At 36.8% G+C, this 17,673-nt stretch overlaps 1 protein-coding gene across 1 annotated transcript in view; it reads right to left on the reverse strand.

Moving 5' to 3' along the window:
- Positions 1 to 1,508: 1,508 nt before the first annotated feature.
- The window catches only part of tsnare1 (T-SNARE Domain Containing 1), a 136,565-nt gene continuing 120,400 nt past the window's right edge, over positions 1,509 to 17,673 (reverse strand). Inside the window, exon 13 of the mRNA XM_046848242.1 lies at positions 1,509 to 3,732. The gene's annotated coding sequence lies outside the window, so the exon portion shown is untranslated. The remainder of the gene's footprint in view (positions 3,733 to 17,673) is intronic.

Raw genomic sequence — 17,673 nt, forward strand, 5'->3', positions numbered from 1 at the left:
ATGATCCAGAGGAGTCATGGGAGAAAGTCATGTGGTCAGATGAGACCAAAATAGAACTTTTGGGTCATAATTCCACTAAATGTGTTTGGAGGAAGAAGAATGATGAGTACCATCCAAGAACACCATCCCTACTGTGAAGCATGGGGAGGTAGCATCATGGTTTGGGGTGTTTTTCCGCACATGGGACAGGCGACTGCACTGTATTAAGGAGAGGATGACCGGGGCCATGTATTGCGAGATTTTGGGGAACAACCTCCTTCCCTCAGTTAGAGCATTGAAGATGGGTCGAGGCTGGGTCTTCCAACATGACAATGACCGAAGCACACAGCCAGGATAACCAAGGAGTGGCTCTGTAAGAAGCATATCAAGGTTCTGGCGTGGCCTAGCCAGTCTCAGACCTAAACCCAATAGAGAATCTTTGGAGGAGCTCAAACTCTGTGTTTCTCAGCGACAGGCCAGAAACCTGACTGATCTAGAGAAGATCTGTGTGGAGGTGGGCCAAAATCCCTCCTGCAGTGTGTGCAAACCTGGTGAAAAACTACAGGAAATGTTTGACCTCTGTAATTGCAAACAAAGGCTACTGTACCAAATATTACCATTGACTTTCTCAGGTGTTCAAATACTTATTTGCAGCTGTATCATACAAATAAATAGTTAAAAAAAATCATACATTGTGATTTTCTTGACTTTTTCTTGACTCAAGCATATATATATATATATATATATATATATATATATATATATATATATATATATATATATATCAAATGGGACACACACACAGTTTTTGTCTGTATTTCTGTTTTAACTTCAGTGAACATCCACCAGAAGTAAAACTTATTTAGAAGAGAGACCAAATCATGCATTTTACTGTTTCTAAATGCCAACTTGAGGGTAAACCTAAACGTGCCAAATAGAAAAAAGAGGTAAGATGACCATTATTTTGAGGCCCCAGTCATTTTATTTTCAACTGTTGGACTTCCTGACCAGACATGTGCCATGTATTAGGTGACTCTGTGTGCATTTTGTGTGACAGTACAAGCTCTAGAAGAGAGAAATAATTAATGGGTGTTTAAATTTCCATGATTCTGCAGAAATATACTAAGCATACAGTAATTTCCAGCATCAAGAAAAGTTGTGACATGTGGGCTGTAATTGCAGAACTGGACAGCATAATAACACAAGCGACTCTGAACCTACCAAGCCGGCAAAGTATTTTCTTTTGGTTTTAAAATTCTGTGAAAACAATTTATTTATTTTTTCACTTTTCTTTGAACTATAGCCTTAATAAGCTATGGTTGATATAGTTGCTTACGGCTGTTTCAAATACAGGAACTAGAAACAAAAATGACGACTAATCATTCGGCTTAGAAGAAAATGACAATGGCTGAGGGTAAACATCTACTGAGAAGCCCTTATGGGCATCCATAATTGAGTAAGTGAGTTTGTATGAAACATAACCACCAGGTTATTTTTTAATTAAAGCAAAATAATTAAGGAAAGGCTGGTGCATTTCACGACACTGTTTAATTAATCATCGTATGATATAGAAACATACATTAGCAAAAACCCTGCAAAACAGTGACACACACACACATTATGAAAAAATGCTGAATATTGATCTTTTATTTTTATCAATTAAGAAAATATAAAGTAAATGAACATACAAGAAATCCAAATTAGATCAATAGTTGGTGTGAATATTCTTTAGCCTTTCTTAAACTTGCACACTTTTTACACTTGCAAGTCACTGATTTTGTAGGATCAGTGTCTGTATAATTAACCAATTATATCAAACAGGTACTAATGATCAATTTCATATGTAGGCTGAAACACTGTCATTAACTAACAGAAACAGCTGTGTAGGAGGCTTAAAACTAGACGGGGAACAGCCAAACAGTTTCATGTCACAGTTCATTCACCAAGACTGAGCACAGCAACAATTCACAAGGTAGTTAAATGCATCAGCTCTCCCAGCACAGAAGGTGCTGTTTAAGCACAGAAAAAATGTATAATGTTAAGACCCGTAGATTCAGTGGCTGGCCAAGGAAACTTAATTCAGCAAATAAAAGAGGTCTGAAGATGTCCTTCAGTGCCATCAGCAAAGAACTGGTGGGAAACCTACCCCCATTAACTGTCTTGTGTCTGGCCAGAAGTAGTCTTTATGGAAGAATTGCAGCAATGAAACAATGACAAGCAACAACTATGCATGAAAACATAGTAACTGGGGTGCAGACAAATGGCAGCAGATGCTATGGATTGATGAGCCAAAATCTAAAATATTTGGCTGAAGCAAAAAAAAGGTTGTTTGCCAAAGGTCTAGAGTACAATAATTAGTGTCTGCAGGCATGATGAAGTTTTTCTGTAACTTTGAGCTGCAATTCTACAAATTGAGTTGGGTATTTGGTCAGTATTAATGGCGTCCTCAATTCTGAGAAATACAGATAGATAATTGTCTATCATGCATTACCATCAGGGTGGCATCTGATTAACCCCAAATGTATTCTGCAGCAGGACAATAACTCAAACATACAGCCAATGTTATTATGAACTATTTTCAGCTAGGAGAACAACAAGAAGTCCTTGAAGTAATAGTTTTGGCCCATACAGAGCCTGTCTGGGTTTACATGAAGAGACAGAAGGATTGGAGTTATTTAAAAAACTGTACCTAGAAGTACATGTGTACCATGGAGAATGATGCTGTTTTTGAGGTGCTCACACAAATAAAGATTTAATTTGGATTTCTCTTCTCTGTATTTACTTTCTATTTTATTATTATTATTTGACACAAATGAACACACATTTCTGAAAGCTTTCTTATTTTACAGCCTTTTTTCACAAGTGCATTTAATAAGTGTATTATACTTAAATAAAATATTAATAAATTAACTATACTTTAATAAAGCTTTTAAAATTGCATAAATAACTTGAGAGAATTTGTGGTAGAACCTATACTTGAATAAATAATCAACTTAAACAAAACACTGGTCACTTTATTAAGGACACCTGTACAGTCATGTGGTAGCAACAGAATGAAAAAGGTCACAGCTACATCTCAAGTGTTCACCTGAAATGTATGAATGAAGATAAAATGTGATCTTGTGACTTTGATTGCGCTATAGATGTTTGAACCAGATGGATTAGTTTGAGTATTTCATATGCTTCTGATCTCTTGGGATTTTTCACACAACAGTCACACAAATAACAAAGCACAAATAAAATTACTTGAGGCACAGTTCTGTGTGTGGAAATGCCTTGTCGCTGCTGTGACATGATTGGCTGTTTGGGAAGCACCATAAATGTGCAGGTGTACAGGTGTAGTTTAAAAGTGACCAGAGTGTGTAGGACCAGTCTGGGTTTATTATTCAATATGAGCTGAAGAGTAAAGAAGTGCTAATTAAAAGAGCCCATTGTCACTTTACACAAGAGGCTCTAATCATCCACAAAGGGGACATTGTGGCTGCAGGTTTTCAATCCAACCAGTTAAGTAGGATCTATACCTAATAGTTGCTTGAAGTCTAGCATGAATCGATTAAGCAACCGGAATCAGTTGTAGTTTCTGCATGGTTGGAATTAAAAACACCCCTGTCATAAAATCTTCTCCAATCTCTCATGTACACAACATACATAAAAGAATGAAGGCATACACAAACAGAAAATACAGAAGGGAAAGAAACATGGGTTGGCCTGTTGAAGGCTGAGGAAAGGTCACAGCAGTGCAGCAGCTGGAATCTGTTGAAGAGAATCACACCAGAACAACAACAAAAAAAGATTAAAGAAATGATTACATGTAACACCAAATCTTTTTACCGCTTTATCATTATTTGAATTATAAAGGATATAGTGGATTGCATTCAAAATCAGTCAATATTTTATACAAGCAAATGTAAATATTTAGAGTTGGGTGAAGTTATGCAGATTCAGACATGGGTTGTAGAGAGGCTTAAGTTGATTTTGCAGGTACTTTTTCTTAAGTAGATTAATCTTAGACATGTTTTTTTTTTTATAGTGACTAGAAAACAGCCTTTAAAGTCAAGCACTTGTCTTTATGCCACTACAATATCAGGGAAATGCTGTAATACACTGCCAAATAAAAGCATAAAAAGACAATTTAAATGAAATGAAAAATATATAATAAAAAAAATCTAATACAATAACATGCAGTAAGAATGAGAAGACAGTAGGCATCGAATGCACATATAAAAGTCTATTTTGTTGTACAAGTTGTTTTGGCACCATTCTGTACTATCTATTTAAAAAATGTTACTGCAAACTTTATTATATTTCCATTCTATTTTTTATTCTTCTTTTGCTTTTATTTTAATTTCATCTCTCTAATCTTTCATTCTTAACCTTAATATCTATCTACATATGTCAAAGACCAAAATAATTTTACTGCATGTAGATCTGACCATCCTTACAATGTCATACTGTGTATGGTTGGTTATGTGACAAATAATATATATATTTTGCTGCATAAATGATCCTCCTTGTGATATTACAATAATATTACAATATTTACTGTTACTTTGGTTCAATGTAACAATTTGGCTTCCACCCTTAATATAATTCCAAGCATTGCATTTTATTTTTTTAAGCTACAATGTACTGGGGTTGAGAATTCTTAATGCGAGTGCAAGGGGATTCTTTTTAGATTCTTTAATCTGTATTTGTATTACATCAGTGCACAATCCTGGAAAAAAACAAAAAAAAAACAAAAAAAAAACATGCAGATGGGAACCATTTAGGCATGTAAGCTGACCAACCATTTATGCCTACAGTTAGCATGAAGAAAAGAACTGTCTCTAATTAAGATTTCTCTTCTGATGTCCTCAGGAAAAAAAAAATACATTTGCTCTTGCCTTGAGTGGCATGATAAAGGGGGTATTAACAGCCAAAATGTGACTGTATATGAAATGCATACATTCCAGCATGATAAACTGTGTTTACATCGAACTGTCAGACAGTGGCACTATTAATAGAGCTTAAGTTCAAGGTCAGAACTGCACACATCTGAAACATGCTTCTGTTTTTGGCAAACTTGCACAAATCCTATGGAAATGTCTCTGTATTGCTGTAGTCGAGTTCTGATGCGTAACTCAGCTGTAAATGAAGCGATATATTCTAGAATTAACCTGAGGTTCAGACTGCATTTGTGATTAAAAGTTTTAATTAAGTCCAGGCCAGAGTTCAATGAGTTTAAAATGGAAGAAACTCATTAATCACCTTTACTGGATGGTTCATTAAAAGGGCAAAACCAACACTGATATATGTCATATGTCTATATGACAGTTTAGTATGGCTTAATGAAAAGTGGCAAAAGACAGCAGCTATACCAGCAGCTACATGCTTCCCACCCACTCATTAATCAGTTATTAAGCTTTGTTCCCATGACTGCCAATCTGTACAGTGGTAATGAGCTGAATATGTTTATCTGAAATTGAGTTTCATGAGACCTTTTACAATGAGATACATGGTAAAGCAGGCTCTACCTTTTCCATTTTTTTCCCCACATGCCCAGTTTCTCTTACTCAGCTTCTGTCCATCCTGTCCAGCTTTACTTTTCTGCTTCACTGCCTGCGACATTACCTTACTTTTACATCACACATCTATTACCTGCCTTCCATTCCCTTTAGACACAAAAACACTACACTCACTCACTCTATACGCCTTGTGTCTGCTCCACTGGGGGAGGAGAGAGAAGAGAAACGGGAAGGTGGGGAAAGCACAATCCATGAAATAAGAGCAAGTGGACCTGCAGCTTTTTTTCTGAAGGAGTGATGGGCATGACGGTTTTCTCACTACCGTCACTCTGTCCCCAGGCCATGTCTCACTAACCTCCTCATGCTCACAACATACACACACACACACACACACACACACACACACACACACACACACACAAACCCATGGTCACAGGGTGGCGTATGGGAGGTTGGAGAGAAACAAGAATATTCCAGTGAGTCTGTAAGAGCACTTTGGTTATACAGACACCATTGGCAAAATAATAGAATATTACAAAATAGTTTAACATCTCGTTTGTGACACTATTGATTAGGGATTATCTTAAAAATGTATAACTAATCTTACTCTGTGTCTAAAATTGTGGCCTATCGTTTTATTTCCTGAAAAGAATATACTCATGCTAAATTATTTGAACAGCTGCAGTGCACTGTTAGATATCTGGGGGGCATTTGATATTCAACATACACATTCAGACCTAATTAATAAAGGCCCAAACTTCCACAATAGTATACCATATAACAAGGTTGTTCTGAGACCATTAGAGGAACAGGTACTCAAAGTACAAAAGAGGGGAACATGGATTAAGTGTGTAAAATACTCCATCATATGCTGCTGAACTAAAACAACTGATATTTAGGCAAAACAGAAACTACACTGCATGTTGTATCAAATTATATTTATTTTATTTATATTTTCTTTTTTTTTTCTTTTTTATTAAATCATGTGTTTTTACATAGTATGTGACAATTGCAAGCTTTTGTTATTTTCCTGATTTACTCTTGAACCTATTTGCACCTATTTGCAAATACATCAATAATCTGTCTCATGTGGTATAGTGGCCAGTCCTTTAGCTTCGTTACCTGCTAAATAATACATTTAAATATAAATAAATATATAAAATAAAGGTCTCTATCCCTGCGTAAATTACTGTGATCTTAACCAAATTGCAGTAAAGTATAGATAACTACACCTAGTACCATTAGTGCTAAAACCACAAACAGCCACTATTATCATCAAGCCTGGTATTCGAAGAGAATGTGATGAGTTGAAATGGCCTTCAGTAAAAACTCACATCAGAACATTTTGAATACTTAGTAATACCATGCAGAGTGATGAATGCTACCTCATTCATTAGTGATATCCTCAGATTGATGATATACTGATCTACTTGAACTCTGTAGTAAAGAACATTCAACAGATAAAAAGATTAATCCAGAAACTCATGAAACATTTTGACCATGAGGAAAAATAAGTCTGCAGAAGTCTTAAATAAAATTTCTGGGCCTAACATACTTTATGGGTCAAGTATGTTTCAAGTATGATCATGTATCCTGCCAATGTCCAAGCAACAGCAACTGCGTATTGCCCAAAGTATATCAGATATCCCAATAATCTTCAATTTTCCACTCATGTTTTATCTGAATCTTCTATTTCAAATGTGATAGGCACCTCCAAGAAAATTGTATGTTCAGTGCCCTGAAGCAAGACTTCACCACATCCCTGATTCTGAAGTATACTGATCACAAGATCAACAACACCACTTGACTTTACCCAATGCCCTTAAAATATGAGCTGTCACGTTTAACCTTATCAGCAAATAAGACTGTTATTACACGTTATAAGGCATGGAATGGTTAATTAAACCTGCCATTAGCATACAGGCTGGGTTTCCCAGTTGGCTGCCAGCTGTAAACTCTATCAGTCCCATCAGATCTATCCAGCAATTCTATATTGCCAGTGATTTTATTACAGATATGCCCTCCTTTCAAAGATGTTTAATTTCTCTCAGGTTTATTGCCTTCCTTGCTTAACCACAACATTCAAAACAGCTCAAATGTTATTGCATCATGTTCTAATACTAAAGAAATACATGCTGACAGACATTTCTCTGAAACTCCAATGTATGAATCAGGCAACTAAGTATGGCTATCAACTTAGGTCCATTTAGGATTTGTAGAAAAATCATGCCTCACTACATCAAACCATTTGAAATAATCCAACACATCACTGCAGTTACCTCTGAAGAAACCTATAAACTACAACTGTGACAGTATTACCTATTCCCAAGCTCCCATGTCTCACTGCTCAAGCCTGCCATTCTTATTCCACTAGATGAAGCTAACAGCAGTTTTGAGTCAAATCTGTAGCAAAAAAACCCCAAAACATATAATATAATATATTGAAATTAAACTTTAGAGAAGCATTAAATTCATGGAAATGCATGTGTCCACCTAGCCAGGAAAAACCTTCCCCCATGTATGCTATATAGTGTTGTGATTTTCCATTTCTGTATGGTTAGGCTTATGAACACACAATTCAAATGGCACATTCATTCTTTGACACAGATATAACATTCCCAGCAGCTGCTGCACAATACTCTTTATGGAAATGGCATCACTGCTCTTACCACATAATTGGTATTGCCACATGCCGCGGTTTGGGATATTGTTTCAAAAGCTGCAAAATAACTGTGACAATATGTCTCACTAAGTATTTCTATGATACAAACAAAAGGAAATTCTGAACTGATATTCTGCCAGAAAAGAGGATGAAATAATAAGTGAGTGAGAAACGTGTGTGGGGGGAGGGAAAAACAGTAACAATATGTACACCGATGAACGTCTAAGTGATGTTTGCTCATAGAAACAAATCTGTCCATCAGATTTAATGTAAGCATGACTACTATGGGGAAATGTTGGCTAAGAACAACAACAGAGTGGGAGGAGAGATATAAAGTGTGTGAAGAAGAAAAGAGAGAGGGAAAAGAAGAAAAATGTGAAAATTTACAAGAGAGAAAAAACACTGCTGGAACCAAATGAAGAGGACTAAAGGCAACGATGGATAAAATATATCATTTCTGCACTTGAGTATAAGTCTAATACCTATGTTTACATAGTACTTCAGAGTACTCTTTTAAATTGTATAACACTATAAAAGTACTTGTTTTTTTAATGCACTTACAGTGCACCTGAAAAGTATTCACAGCGCTTCACTTATTCCACATTTTGTTTTGTTACAGCCTTATTCCAAAATGGATTACATTCATTACTTTCCTCAAAATTCTGTGTATATATATATATATATATATATATATATATATATATATATAAAATACGTGTTTAAAAACTTAAGCACCAATTACAGCCTCAAGTGTTTTTGAGTAAGATGATACAAGCTTGGCACACCTATTTTTAGGCAATTTCTCCCATTCTTCTTTGCAGAACCACTCAAGCTTTTTCCGGTTAAATCGGGAGCATCAATGCACACCCATTTTCAGATCTCTCCAGAGATGTTCAATTGGGTTTAAGTCTGGGCTCTGTCTGGGCCACTCAAGGACATTCACAGTTGGAGTTGTCCCATAGCCACTCCTTTGGAATCTTGGCCCCAGTTTGCACTTTGGAGCAGGTTTTAATTAAACATGTCTCTGTACATTGCTGCATTCATCTTTCCCTCGAGCCTGACTAGTCTCCCAGTTCCTGCTGCTAAAAAACATCCCAAGTGCATGATGCTGCCACCACTATGCTTCACTATAGGGATGGTATTGGCCAGGTGATAAGCGGCCTGGTTTTCTCCAGACATGGCACTTGGCATTCAGGCCAAAGAGTTCAATCTTTGTTTCTTATGGTCTGAGAGTCCTTCAGGTGCCTTTTGGAAAACTCCAGGTGGGCTGCCATATGCCTTTTACTTAGTTGCTTCTGTCTGGCCACTCTACCATACAGGCCTAATTGGCAGAGTGCAGAAGAGATGGTTGTTATTCTGAAAGGTTCTCCTCTCTCCACAGAGAAATGTTGGGGCTCTTTCAAGGTGACCATTAGGTTCTTGGTCACCTCCCTGACTAAGATCCTTCTTATTGGGAAGGGAAAAGTCCTGGTGGTTCTAAACTTCTTTTTACAGATTATGGAGGCAATTGTGCTCACTGGGTCCTTAAATGCTGCAAAAGTTTTTCTGTGCCCTTCCCTGCTGTCTATGATGTCTAGATCTATGCCTTGATACAATCCTGTCTTAGAGGTCTACAGACAATTCCTTTGACTTAATGGCTTGGTTTGTGGTCCGACATGCACTATTAACTGTGGGGCCTTATATAGACAGGTGTGTACCTTTCCAAATCATGTCCCATTAACTGAATTTACCACAGGTGGACTCCAATCAACATCTCAAGGATGATCAGTGTAAACAGGATGCACTTGAGCTCAATTGTAAGTATCATGGAAAGGCTGTGAATACTTATGTACATGTGATTTTTTTAGTTTAAAATAAATTTACAAAGATTTCAAACAAACTGCTTTCACGTTGTCATTACGGGCTATTGTTTGTAACATTTTGAGAAAAAGACTGAATTGAATGTATTTAAGAATAAGGCTGTAACATAACAAAATGTGCAAAAAGTAAAGTAAAGTAAAAGTACTTCTTTCAGAATCATATTTTAATAATTTATGTGATTTAATATTCCAATCTTCTCATATTAAAGAGAGGTTTCTTTTGTTACAGACCCACATTGGACATATTTTGGGAGTACTTGGGAGTAATGAGAACAGTCAGGTTAAATTTTTTTTCTTTTTTTTTTATGCATACACTTCAAAGTAATAAAGGACAGCGTCTTTTCCTGAAATGTAGTACAGTAAAAAAATATTCATTAAAATGCATTCAAAATAAAAATAATAAAAATTAAAATACTTCTAGAAAGTAGAGATATTGAACAAATGTACAGTAACAAATAAAATATATTTTTAAGATACAATGTGGTGGAGAAAGGTTTAGCAAGTAGGAAAGGAACACCAGCTTTGAAGCAATGGAGATCAGAGGGCTCCCTCCAAACAGACTCCTTTTCGGGCCAAGTTTTAGACTCTGCTGGCGATATATTGTAAACTTCAAAGCTACCACAGGGAGGATCTCAGACTAGCTCACTAGCTATTCATGGACATCTTACACAAGTCCGCCATTCTAGAACCCCCTAAAAGGATAAAAATGTAAGATCTACAAACATATGTTAACAGGTGGGAATCTTAGTTACGGTAGCTTTTATTTTAAATAACTGAGCATAAACCTTTTCAGGAAAAGATGAACACAACATAATGAGCAACAATTTAATTTACACATAAGATAGCATTTAAGTTCAGGCCTGAGCGGATGGATTTATTTATTTATTTATTTTTTTTTTCAAGCCAAATTACAATGGTTTAAAAGTCAAATGCTTTTTATGACAAATCAATGTGGCCAGATGGGCCTCTAGTCTGTGCTTATCTGTTACTCTTAGTTTTTAACAGGCCCTTTCCTGCTTTAATACACACAGAAAGTCAAGCTGTGCATGATGCTGTGCTCCCTGAGTGCTATCAACCCAGCTCCTCCATCGGAATATGAGCAGTTCAGAGTGCTGATCATGCTCCTACAGTGGCAGCTTAAACCTTCATCAGGGGTTGTGGGGAGCCAAGCACAACCAATCAGCTTTATGTCTTAGTGCTTCCTTAAGATGACGGCAGCAGAAAACGTGGGATGAGGGTGTCTGTACTAGAAGAAATAATATATATTTTTTATTTTTTTATGCAAATCAATAATATGCAAGTTTAGGTTTGGAATTAAAAATAATCCATGCGCAATACATTTTTACATTAACGTATTTGAGAAAAAAAAAAAACGAAACAAACAAAAAAAAACGCTTTAATCAGTAAAACACAGACAGTGTAAAAACAAACACTATATAACAAAAAACTGCATGTCAGACCTCCCCAAATGACATTAGCTTGTCTTCTAAGGCGTGTACCCTACAGTACAGCCACTTCCCAAAACCTAGTGGAAAGAATGCCTAATATTATTCCAGCAAAGGGAGGACAAAATCTGGAATGTTCTAAAAAGCACATATGGGTATGATTGGTTAGGTGTCCACATAGTTTTGGCCATATAATGTATATATGAGACTGTCACCTTTCATCATACTACATGCGTAATGACAGCTATTTCAAACAACTGACATTTTAAGTCACCTTTGACATATAGAAAAATACACAGGCACATAAGCAAAAAAAAAATGCTCTGGCAGACAGAAGTAATTTTTTTTATTTTTTTTTTAACAGATCAAGCTATTTGACTACTGACCCTTAGTTAGATGTAAACTCAAAAACTTCTCTCACTCAGAAAAGAAAGTGACTAATGTCTTGAATTAACTTGTTGTTTATTCCTGCCTGGAAGCCATGAAATAACCCTATTAAATCAAGTAGTCGCCATGCCATTAATCTCAAAGTAGCAAACTAGTTCCACACAGCTAATGTGGTTTGGAATTAGCATGAGGTGAGTTTACCCACAAAGCCTTGTCTAAAAAGATTTAGGTTTAGATAGAGAGCTTCTTGTCACACTTTGCAGTAAATGAGTGGATTAACTACCAGTACTCTAGGTCTAAGCTAAAACTGGATCCACTTTAGTATCTAGAACCAGCCCTATTAAATAAGTTTATCTTCTTATTTAACACAAGTAGATGCTTCATTTACTGAACCAATAAATGAAAAAAAAAATGTAATTAATTTTTTAAAATTAATAATTGGATAAATGCTGAACATGTTTGTGGCTTAACAAATCACATGTATTTATGTAAATGATTTAGATGATAGTACTGTAGCTCAGCAAACCAGAGACAGTGTGCACAGTGTCCGAACAGCAGAGTCCCTGGCTCCTACCTACCTCTTCCTGAAACACTTAAATTAGCACTCTTCAAGCTGGCTTTGTAAAAATTGAGATTTGTAGTCTGATTTATCTTAAGTTTGTAATCTAGTGTACCAGTGTAGATTTATTTATTGCTGGAGACTCAAAGCACTTTTGTACGTCGCTCTGGAGAAGGGCGTCTTCTAAATGCCGCAAATGTAAATGTACATGCACTTCTTCAGTTTTAAGCATGATTCTTAACAGTTCAGAGGAACTAGGGAGCTCTTCAAAAGTAATAACTAGGTGCCACAATGAAATAAATCATACAAACTTTACTAGCTACACTAATTAAAAATAAAAAGATGAGTGCTGTGTTCATCTAGGTTTGTTAGCTGCTCATACTGTTAGCAAGGATACTTGATAAACTTGATATTTACATGTTCTGCCTGTGTTGGAATAGATTTCATTTGGGTTTCTCAGTTTCCTCCTACCTGCCAAAAGCATGGTCATTGGTGTATTGGCTGCATAAAATTTCCTAAAGGTCAATGGATCCCTCTATAGCACTAACATTAATACTAAACTAAAGATTAGACTGACTAGAATAATTCTTTACAAGATGCTACACAATCACAAACAGCAGCTATGGACAGACTTCAAAGAATGTATAGTACTGTGTGTTGTGGCCTGTGATATGAAGTGTTAAATATCAGGGTCCGTGGGGTACAATATCTAGAGTGATCTCCTCATGGTCTATACTAGCAATATAAATGACAAAATAATGTATAGACGATTAAAATCTATGCCAATAGAACATGCATTACTAGTGTTATATAAGTCACTGCATTGAAATAAACCCAGAAACATCTTAACCTTAAGAGTCATTACTCACACTAGATTATTAATGGAAAATCATACTGATTTTTAATAGAAATAGAGTAAAAAAACAAATGAATAAAGTTTTGCTATCTTAAATATCCTGCCTCCTGGATTTTCCTCCTCTTCGCAATGTTTCCCCAGGAATCCAGCTCAGTGTTGACAACTAGGCTTTATAAATTCATTTAAATAAGCCTCTTTATTTAGGATGCTGGGTGCTCTGTTTCACTGAGAGAAAAACAGCATTAGCAGTTAAATATAAAAACTTTGCTTGGGCATTAACTCAAATATTTATCAAGGTGCTTGAAAAGCCTTGTCTCTGTGAAGTATTCATAGCCAAAAAAAGAGAGTAAATTAAAAATAAAAAATAAAAAAAGGGAAAAAGTATTGCAGACAAGTTCAAGACTCAGGCTCAAAGGTTTGATTCATGCTCTCTTAGACATAATCTTTAGGAATTGATTTTCAGCCAATCAGTCAGTGGTACTGGACTGGTGTAGTGGTTAGGATTCCGTGCTCATACTGCCACAGGCCGTGTTCAATTCCTGGTCAGGAAGCGCTATGGGAAGTGGTGGCTTATTGTTAAGGCGTCGAGCTACTGATTGGAAAGTTGTGCTTAAATCTCAGTACCAGAAAGTTTCCAAAGCTGGGTTCTTTTAATTCTTGAATGTTTAACTCTATAAGAGCTCAAACATGTCACTTTACATAAATAAACCAAAAAAATGTATACAATAAGAAGAATCCACTAACAGTCATCCTCAAAGGACAGAGCACTGAAATAAAACACAAACATATAACAGATTGTCTTTATAACGTGAGAAGGAAAAGTGGGATAAAAAGGCAATGCAAAGTATTATGCCTGCCAAAGAGAACCAGTGATCAGCTGCTGCTTTTCGCCTTGTGTGTGAAGCTGTGAGAGCAAGCTGTTTGTGTCAGTAGTCAAATTTTGCTTTAATAACAGCACAAAACTGTCAAAAACAAGATTCTAATATCACCCTCTGAAAGTAAAAGGTGAAAAATAGCAACTTACATATATATTCATGTGTTTATGCTGAGAACCACCATCCACACAATGCCCACACACACTTGGTTTATACAATGCTAAGCATTGTGTTTCCCAGACCTGTAGTGTATCTGCACTGCATATGATGTTGCAGAAGCTGATTAAAAAAAAAAAAAAAACGCCCTGCAACAATATGGGTGTATTAGATCCAGGAAACCAGTTAAATGCATGGGGCAAATGGTTACTACACAACCAAGAAAAACCACTGTACTGGCTGGTGGTATTGGTTCAACAGCTTGCTTTTTAAAGCATACTATATATAATGGTTTCTTTAAGCCATGATAGCAAAACAAATAAAATGCTTTTAAGAAACCTGAGATTTAAGGACAAGCTACTGCCTTTATTACTGCATCTATCCAGTTTGCATGTTGCATTTGGCACGCACACACACACACACACACACACACACACACACACACACACACACACACACACACAAACACAAATAAAAATAAATAAAAGCTTAAACAAACCAACACTTCACTCTAAGCAGAAACTCCAGCAAAATCCATCTAATGCCAGCTGCTGATGCAGTGTGCAGCTTTTCTGCTAGTACGCACTGAGCGGATAAAAGCAGAGGATGAGAACGAAGTTGAAAGGATCCTGAGGGCTGCTGGAGGTAAACACTGGCTGACAGGGTGGCTTTAACCCTGTATCCTGCTGAAGCGTGCCCCTTTGCCACAGCAGCTTCTGTCTGATGTCCTTTCACTCGGAGAGTGCGCCTGACTCCGCGGTTTGAATGCAGCCCACACAACAGGCTCAGAGTGAGGCATGGTGGATGGTGTAGACACATGCTGGCCCACTAATCCCACACTCAGCGGTCAGTCACAAACTGGATAAGGGTCAAATTGAAACCTGGTCTGTCCATGCAGACCTGTGGTACTGGGGAGACTCTGGGTAGTGTGTTGGCCACATGCTCTTTTTCGAGTCTTTGTTGTCTGGGAAAGTGTGAACATGTGTGTTTGTGCGTTGTCTAATTTGAGATTTGAGATTTGGAAAAAAGAAAAAAGAAAAAAACACAAAACGCTATAATGCATATTATAATTTGATTGGATGTTATTTCTGTCATCTCCACTTCCATTCAAATCAATAGACTGGGCTCTTTGTTTTGCTCTCTGCAGGATCACAGCACTGTAATCTGTAAAAGGCTACTTATAATAGGCTCATTTTTGATGCTGCTCTGAAACATACAGCTTAGTGATTTCACTCTGAATACATCATCTCAATCTAATTTTCAGCACGTCTTTGTCAGCAAAAAAAATAGCGTCTAGTCTGTATGAACGTATGTGTGAAACAGTTATGAGTTCAGTGAAAATTCTAGTGCTTGCTGACACCTTCGATTATGTCTGGTGCTTCAGACACTCAATGGACTCCCGGTGTCTTTATTCGGCATGGTTACTCTCGCTCCCTGACAGCTCTGCATATATAAAAATGTACAACGTTACACTGAATATTTTTTGCTGAGGTCACTTAATTCTGGAGCCAGAACGTTCTTGCTTTGAGGGACAGTACTATTCAGGGTGTAGACTTGTGAAAGATTTTAGTGCTCCTAATAAAATCGTCCGATAAAGACGTTCAGTTCACTGTCTCTATTGCACTGTGTTCACAAAAATAGAAATGAAAAGAGCAATAGGCAATTGTTCCACCATTAAGGGGGTTCATTTTTAGCAGCCGAGTGACTCAGCAAACTGTTGCCCGTCCCCTATTGGCCCAATTTTAATGCCTCTGCACACTACTGTTAATGCATGGCACTGACATGCATATTGAAGAATCTTTTCCCCCAAATGACTCTGTAAACAAGATGTGAGGGCAGCACTGGTAACATAATTTGCAGGAATAAGTGTCAGGCTGCAGTTATTGCGTTATTTAGTGCGCCATAAAGCGCCAAGCTATTGATTTGAGAGGCGAAGCGGCTCCACAGTTATTTCTGTCATTGCCACTCTCATTAAACTGATATATTAGGCTCTGTGTTTCCCCTTCTGCCTTTCTGTGCTGCGGAACAGACCCTCATTCTCATGCTTTATTTCTTTTTGTCTCTTCTTTTTGTGCTCTTATCTCTTTCAAGGCATTCCACAAGCATGTTGTAGATTACTTGTTATGATTTCTTTTTATATTCTATGCCATCACATAGATGTTTATTTGATTTATGATGTAGATTTGTTTCGCACTGAGACCTCAAAACAAAAAACAACCACCACAAAATAACCTGCAACTCCTAACCATGAGCAAATGAAAGGTTAAGCAGCCAAAAAAACAAAGCACATGACAAAAAAAAAAAAAAAAAAAAAAAAATGAATAAACCAGGCTAACGGGAGAACAGAGCGCATTGTGTTTACATAGACTCAGAGCTGTTAATTCTTTATAAATCCATACTGCTTTTGGAGCTGGTTCCCTGTACACAGCAGGTTGGCTAGCTCTGCCAGGCTTACAGCAGATCCTGTGATGGCAGTGTACCAGACATTATTGCTCAGGCTGCCTCACCGCCTGCCTCCGGTTCCCCCACACATTGCACAGAACCTACACTGAAATCCCATCTCCACAGCCAATGTGATTTTTTAAACGCAATTCATAAATGATCTTTAACTGTCAGCTTGAGGAAAATGTAACCTGAAGTACAGATTGAGAAGAGACCATCAATTGAGTGGGTTAATATTTAAAAACAAAGTGCACTGCAAAACTAGAAAATGGTCTTGAACATGGATTTGGTTGTATACATAGCATAGTATGTAAAATAAATATCAATGAAATAGGCCATTTAACAGAAAACAGAAAAAACAATAGACCAAATTAGACTTAAACAATATTATTGACATTAAAATTGCATGCAACACCTCAAAATTATTGAACATATAGAATTTTTGCTGTTAACATCCAGGACGTCTTGTGAAATCCAGACTTCCTCAGTAAAGCAGATGAACCCATGTAATCACTAAGTAATTCATAGTAGAATGATAAACAGATGTTTTATGGAATTAATTATACTTGTATATAATATTATGCCTATAATGACTATATGATTAAATAATTAATTCTCAAACAATGTTTAAAGAGAGAGAAAAACAGAAAGCTGAAAATAGGGTGCGCAGTGCAGGTTATCTAGATGGAGAAAGAAGTGGATGTGTTGATCGATATTTGGAGGAGTCCAGACTGTCAATCAGCCTGATCTCTCACAGGAGGCTGTGATAGGAGATCAACCACTCAGATTAACATCTCCTGTTCCATCTCATGAAAATAGACACAGTCCTCTGACTGTCTTCAAGTCTCTAGAAACTCACTTATATTAAATGGACGAAAGTGTACTCTTTTGTTGGAGGCTGACCATAGGATTCATACTGTATGTGTTTTGGAAAACGTTTCTACATTTC

The sequence above is a fragment of the Silurus meridionalis genome, chromosome 4, assembly GCF_014805685.1.
Source record: "Silurus meridionalis isolate SWU-2019-XX chromosome 4, ASM1480568v1, whole genome shotgun sequence".
Classification (NCBI taxonomy): domain Eukaryota; kingdom Metazoa; phylum Chordata; class Actinopteri; order Siluriformes; family Siluridae; genus Silurus; species Silurus meridionalis.